Source organism: Chiloscyllium plagiosum, chromosome 13 (assembly GCF_004010195.1).
Source record: "Chiloscyllium plagiosum isolate BGI_BamShark_2017 chromosome 13, ASM401019v2, whole genome shotgun sequence".
Taxonomy (NCBI): domain Eukaryota; kingdom Metazoa; phylum Chordata; class Chondrichthyes; order Orectolobiformes; family Hemiscylliidae; genus Chiloscyllium; species Chiloscyllium plagiosum.
In genome coordinates this window covers 17,227,496-17,235,353 of record NC_057722.1, presented here as the reverse complement: position 1 = coordinate 17,235,353, position 7,858 = coordinate 17,227,496, and positions in this window count along the sequence as shown.

Below are 7,858 nucleotides of genomic sequence, written 5' to 3'. Positions count from 1 at the left end.
TGCAGACAAAGGTAAGGGAGCGTAGTGGGAGGAGGAGGGCGTTAAATCCAAGTGGAGTTGGAAAGCGTGATAAAGCAGTCTTCCATGTTCCCTTCCACATTTCTGAAGGAACCCTTATTGAATTACCTGTCAGAAATACAGAACGTTTCCTTAATATAAGAAAGGAGCAGAATGGAAAACTGTTCCTCTTTAAAAAATTCTGTCCTTTATGTTGTAGCTCTGTTGCACACTATTTAACAATGGAACATCATCTCTTTTCTTCGAAAGATTGTGAAACTGTATGCCAGCTTGAGTAGTGCAAGAGAGAAGCAGTGACATTTGGAAAATTTTCAAACATGGAAAGAAATTAAAATGCATTGAAGAACAAGTACACTATCGAAGAAGAAAATTTATAGCCCACCAGATAAGAAGAGAAATGTGAGTTGCAAATCTTAAAATAACTGATTGCTTTCAGGAGAGTTCGTTCTTGCGAAATTTAACCATTTAAGGGATAAAGGGATAAACCTGGACAATTCTGATCATAGGGACTTACTGAAATTTGAAAACTATCCAACTTAGTTTGACCCAATTATGGCTCAACTTCATCAAAGTCTAAAAGACAGTGAGACATACATGCACGACGTTAGGAAAAGTATGGAGAATTTATTGATTCAGCTCTTAACCATAACCATCAAAGAAAAATAAATCACAATATTTGCTCACACAGATGAATGGTTTCCGATCATTCTAGATTGTGTACTAAATGTAGACCACATTGAAAAGAGGATCATAATCATTCTCTTTGTAGCTATAGTTCCAGACACTGACAACTGGGTCCATAAAACAGCATTTCCTGTAAATTGTCCCATTAAAGGAGTCAACTGACACTATATTTTGGATACTCTCCTTAAAAAATTAGAAACATTGGGATTGCCTCTTGAAAATTTATACGGGTGAAGGCAACAATAATGGAAATAATGTGAAGGGGGAAGAAAATGGTTTCCAGCAAAGAGCTCGAGATGTTGCTTGCAATTACACATTCATTAAATGTGGTTATTTATGATGTTACCAAGTCTAATTTGGAGGCAATATCTTTCCTTTACTTATTGCAACACGTTCATGTGTCTCAGATTCACCACATTGCTGGGACCTTGTGCTCAATCTCACAGTGTAACTGTTGAGTGAAAAAAGCAGGAAGGTTAAATTACAGTAATAGCCTGAAACCTTGTCTCTGAGCTAGGTGATATCTATTATACATTACTATCTAAATGGAGTTAACTTTACTATTCTAAATGGAGTCAAGTTAGGCAAAGGGGAAGTACAATGAGATCTGGGTGTGCTTGTACATCAGTCAATGAAAGCAAGCATGCCTGGTACAGCAGGCAGTGAAGAAAGCTAAAGGCATGCTGGCCTTCATAACAAGAGGAATTGAGTATAGGACCAAAGAGGTCCTTCTGCAGCTGTGCAGGGCCCTGGTGAGACCACACCTGGAGTATTGTGTGCAGTTTTGGTCTTCAAATTTGATGAAGGACATTCTGGCTATTGAGGGAGTGCAGTGTAGGTTCACAAGGTCAATTCCCAGAATAGAGGGACTATCATATGCTGAAAGATTGGAGTGACTGGGTTTGTATACACTTGAGTTTAGAAGGATGAGAGGGGACCTGATTGAGATGTATAAGGTTATTAAAAGATTGGACACTCTGGAGGCAGGAAGCATGTTTCCGCTGATGGGTGAGTTCAGAACCAGCGGACACAGTTTAAAAATAAGGGGTAGGCCATTTAAAACAGAGTTGAGGAAAAATGCCTTCACCCAGAGAGTAGTGGATATATGGGATGTTCTGTCCCAGAAAGCAGTGAAGGCCAAGTCTCTGGAAACTTTCAAGAAAGAGATGGATAGAGGTCTTAAAGATAGTGGAATTAAGGGTTATGGGGATAAGGCAGGAAAAGGATACTGATTGTGGATGATCAGCCATGATCATAATAAATGGTGGTGCTGGCTCGAAGGGCCGAATGGCTTACTCCTGCACCTATTGTCTATTAATTGAAAACTCCTATGACAATAATACAACAGGAATTATTGCAATAGCTCACAAGTAGATGCTCAATCCATTGCAAAACGCATTTTTACTTTCAAGATATTGTTTCTTTTTTGTGTGGAATGACACCATCCTCGGGATCACTATGACTAGCAACCAACTTCACGTGAAGGAATGATGGACTTAATTTTATTAAGGTATTAAGCAAGACTCCATTTATTGCAGACTGTGAGGGCAATGGAGTATTTGAGAAATCATTTTTGGAGCACATGTACCTGATGATGATTTGGATCTGCGACCATATACTTTGAACCAGATCCAGACTGTACTTAGAGAAAAAGGCAACGGTTCACAAAAGAGGCAGATGATAACCCTATTCAGGACCTGAAGAAAAAGCTCAAAGTGTACTTTTATTTTGCAGTCCTTGACTCAGCAATCTATTTACTTGAAGTTTCACACCGATGCATGAGATTACTGCTATGCTCAACTTCCTCTGTGATGTTCACAGTTTGCAGAATAACAGACCAAAGCAGATTGTGGAAAATTACTTGAAACATACGCTGTTCAGGGATGTTATGGAACAAGTCTAAAAAGTGTATTAGCAACTATAGCATGACAAATGCATCATAATATGTACTGAACTCCTTTATATAAAAATAATCTTAGTCTAGAAGACATGAAATTTCACAAAGCACTGATCTGGAAAACTTGTTCCTATATTTTGGTGGGTGACACAGTGGCTCAGTGGTTAGCACTGCTGCCTCACAGTGCCAGGGACCTGAGTTTGATTCCAGCTATGGGCACTGTCTGTGTCTGACTGGGTTTCGTCCAGGTGCTCCGGTTTCCTCCCCAGAATCCAAAGATGTGCAGATTAGGTGAATTGGTGATGCTAAATAATGTGCCCATAATGTTCAGGGATGTGTAGGTTAGATGCATCAGTTAGGGGGTAAATGTAGGGGAATGGGTCTGGGTGGGTTATTCTTCAGAGGTCAGTGTGGATTTGTTGGGCCAAATGGCCCTGTTTCCACACTGTAGGGATTTTATGATTAGCGAAACAAAAATGAAGAAAGTTGTGTTCTAAGTCTTGATCACCTTATTGGAAAACATAAAAAAAATCTGTAGTGTAGCATTGTGTACATTAGACTTGGCAATAATACATTTTCATTGTTCTAATATCACGCTATATCTTCTTGATTCTGCTTTATTAATAACTTATCTCACACCTATGGCATCTGTCACATCAATTCCGGAGCCATCTAAACTCACACTGTTTCCAAAGAACTCACCACTCAGTGGATATCTGCTGAAAGTTTGGCATCTGTTGCTCCTGCGCCATTTTCAAAAGGCTGTTGTGTACCCAGACAAGCATTGGCGGCATTTTGAAGCTGCCTGCTTGTTGACCATCAGAACCTGAATATGGTGGAGAAGGATACAATGGAACTTCAGTTCTCCAACAGGGATGTAGAGGTCCTGGTCAAGAGATGGGTGCAAAGGACAGGAGTCCTCTTCCTGGAGAAGACCATGCCACTAGCTCCTGGTGGCCTGGTCTGAAGTTGCCACCTGGGTCAATGCCACATCCATGGTCTACAGGAACCGCCAACAGCTCCATAAGTTGATGATTGTCTCTGCTGTGCCAGAATATGTCCTACAATCTTCTCTCTGATACCACACACCTAATCTCTCTCTTCTACTGCACCCACCTCCTACCAAGACTCATGTTCTGCTACTATCACTACTGACAACAAAAGCTTGCCTCACTCACTCTATACTGCCACCCCCACCCCAAATAACCTCTCAGACCATTGATCCTGTGTGATCTCTGCAAGACGTCCTCACTACCTTGGAACACCTTCCCACCATCCGCACCAGCTCAAATAACCAGTGTTGCCCACTTCCATTTCATTCAATTTCCCTCATCAGAGGAGGAGATAGCCATAACTGACCACAGAGAGATATCTTGGTTGGAGAAGAGCCAATCATTAGACTCCTCACACCATCTGAGGAGAAAATCCCTGCTCTTCCAGGAGAAGACCAGGACTTCTCTTGCAGGGATGCAGTGATACCGATACCTCATCAATAACATAAATACCACTCCTCATTCCACTGTAACTCTTATATTAAACTCATTATAATTGTCATTCATTCAACATCACTTGTAACCACTGGCCATGACACCTTTAATCTCGTCCAAGTACATCCGCAATGAAATGATCAAGTCTCCTGAAATCTTGGAGAATGGGAATATTGAGCTCTCAGAGCAAGCATCAACTAGGATGCCTGATGCACCCCCACCAGCTCAGATACTGACACCTCAGTGAGAATGCTGGGCTTAGGAAGTGTGAGACCACAATCTGGGAATCACCGCACTGCAACAGCTCCGCAGCTGCCCCTGGCACTCAGAAGATGGCCAGAGACTCCCATCTGCTCTGGCCCAGGCAGGAGAGGTCACTGAAGTATCAGTAATCAGGAACTTTCTCTTCAGGCACAGGGAGGATCAGCACACGGGTGTGTGGGAGCTGCAGTGAGCTATGTGATTGTCTGTCTCCATGGACGGGGTGGTAGCTGCAATGGGGAGCCAGGCCCAGGACCGTCAGATGTGTGGGAAGGCAACTCCAAGCAAGTCATGCCCCAGTCATTAGCTCTCTGGCCCGAAGGAATAGCAACAGGGGGTTGATGAACTTGACACACAAACTCCAGGTGGCTCTTCCTCACAAGGAGACAAGGCAATGACAGGAGGCACCCGGCTGGAGGGCAACACATGCAGGCCAAGCAGAAAACATCACTCAGGCCATTCCAAAGATAGCTAGGGGCTGTACTATCATCCTATTTGTTCCGCTCTAATCCTTGGAAGGTCAAGCCAAGGAAGGTCAACTCACCTCGGAAAGTCTGGTCTGTCCAGACACAAAATCCCCCAGTTGCTCCCAGCCAAATCTCCTGGGCCAATGGGCTCCAGTGTAGAGCAGGCATCCTCCACCCATGCTGCAGATGCAAGGAGTGCATTAAGGCATAATGGGAGAGAAAGAAAGAAGAAACTCGTTGAGAACACTTTTGGTGACGCAGATAACAATGCCCTGTCCATACGTGTGCACATTTTTATAATTGTAGCTGCTAGGTTGTAATTGGCAAGAGATTTCTATTGTTCATGTTTGACCTGTTACCACGAGAGTTCACTAGCCCACTGCCAATTCTGAGGGCTCCCAGTGCAACTCTTTGCTGATTGTATTCCTTGTGCTGCTAAGCTTTGGTGGATCTGCCTTGTTGGTGGGATAGGATGTTCACAGCGATGGTGATAATTGTGCTTGCGATGTTGTGGTTTTGGTATGATTTTGTGAGAATGGCTGGACCAGGATGTTGCTCGATTAGCTTGGGGGGATAGCTCACCCATTTACAACAAAAGCCCGAGACATGAGTAAGGACGACTTCATAGGGTTCTCTGTATGTGCCTTTGTCATTTCTAGTGCCTAGGTCGATGCTGCTTGGTTTGTCCAATCTAATGCCTTATCAGATCTTGCAGTGATTAGATGCAATTGAGTGACTTGCTAGGCCATTTCAGAGGGGACTTCAGAGACAACCACCTTATAGATCTGGAGTTTCATGTAGGCTAAGGGATAAGCAACAAATGTTTCATTGTTACCATTACGGCAACTTCTTTTTTGAATCCATGCTCTCAAACGGTAGCATCTTGTGATTTTTTTCTCTTAGTAAATACCTCAGATTTCAAACTTGGTTTATTTGAATAAAATAAGTTACTGGTCATCAGCTGGACTGCATTGATATGTGGGCCTTATCCAGGGTTGTAAAGTATTTGGGTTTTGTTGTCTGATCTTGTCGCTTTTGCCACCCTATTAATGTCAAGATCAAGCTCAAAGTCTCTAACTTTATGCAGAATACACATGAATGCCAGAATTTGTGCCTCATGATGTGTCAATCATTTACTAAGAAAATATTTCTTCACACATCAGAAAGGTAATCAGATGTTCATGGTTCCTGGTATATGACACCATTTTCTTTTCCGTAACGCTGGCCAACACTAGATCATTGGTGTACATCTTTGCTTGTTACATAAGCCAGTCAGGCCAACTGATGCATCAAATTTCCACTGCTCATGTTTTGGTAGGGGATTGTGTGATCTTTTAAAAAATTATTTTGTTTTGCTCCTTCTTCAGTATATTCGACTTGAGACCTCAAAGTTAGAGAACTTACACTTCGTGCTGAGGTTTCAACACATTTTTATCAAAAGCTTACATCTTGAACCTGTGTTCTGTCAAAGCTATCTCCTAACCTCATATCCTTAAGCCAACCTGATATTGTTAAAGATATCTGTGTAAAGAATTGCAATACAGTATTGTGCAATCAATCCACCATCAAAAGTGAACATTTTGCAAATTACCATGCAAAGACTTTTCAAACAATCACATTTATTAACTCAAGCCAAATTATTTTTCTTTGACATAGAAGACAGGATGAGTGCAGTTCCTGCAACATTCAACTTTAATCAATAGACTCTTTGTTCATTGTATAGATATTAAAATGCTTGCATTATTTTATTGTACTGCTTCCAAAATCCATTATTCAACTCAAAAAAGTAGGTATACTGGCATATTTCACTTTTCTAAGCAGTATTAGCTTGAAACTTGAGAAAATAAGAGCAGAGTTCCCAACTTAAAATCCAAAACCCTTTTAAAATGGTTTTAAGTATGTTGCATTTAGCAAGAACAGAAAAGCTGAATATTCTTTCAATGGGAAAAGACTGCAGAAAGTTGCAGCAAAATGCGATTTGGGTAATAAGGAAGATAAATGGCTCGCTGGCCTGTATTTCAAAGGGAATGGAATATGAAAATGGGAAGTCTTGCTAAAACTATACAAGGGACATGTCAGGCCACATCTGGGTCACAGTTTTGTTCCCCTTATCTAAGGAAAGATAGCTGGTTGTTGGAGGTAATGCAGAGAAAGTTCACTTAGTTGATTCTGGATATTGATGCATTTCTTTATGAGGAGAGGTTGTGTAAGTTGGCCTTATACTTACTGGAATTCAGAGGCACAGAAATGTACAGCAAATGTACAGACCCTTTGGTCCAACTCATCCATGTCAAACAGGTATCCCACCCCAATCTAATCCCAATAGCCAGCACCCGGCCCATATCGCTCCAAACCCTTCCTATTCATATACCCATCCACATGCCTTTTAAATGTTGCAATTGTATTAGCCTCCACCATTTCCTCTGGCAGCTCATTCCATACATGTACCACCCTCTGCATGAAAAAGTTGCCCCTTAGGTCTCTTTTATATCTTTCCCCTCCCACCCTAAACCTATGCCTCTAGTTCTGGACTCCCCCATCCCAGGGAAGAGACTTTGTCTATTTATCAAATTCATGCCCCTGATGATTTTATAAACCTCTATAAGGTCACCCCTCAACCTCCAACGCTACAGGAAAAACAGCCTCATCCTACATAACCTCTTCCTATCGGTCAAATCCTCCAATCCTGACAATATCCTTGTAAATCTTTTCTGAACCCTTTCAAGTTTCACAACATCCTTCCGGTAGGAAGGAGAACAGAATTGCACAGTATTCCAAAAGTGGCCTAACCAATGTCCTGCACAGTCTCAACATGATCTCCCAACTCCTGTACTCAATACTCTGACCAATAAAGGAAAACATACCAAATGCCTTCTTCACTACCCTATCTACCTGCAACTCCACTTTCAAGGAGCTGTGAACCTACACTCCATGGTCTCTTTGTTCAGCAACACTCCCCAGGACCTTACCATTAAGTGCATAAACCCTGCTAAGATTTGCTTTCCCAAAATGCAGCACCACGCATTTATCTAAATTAAACTCCA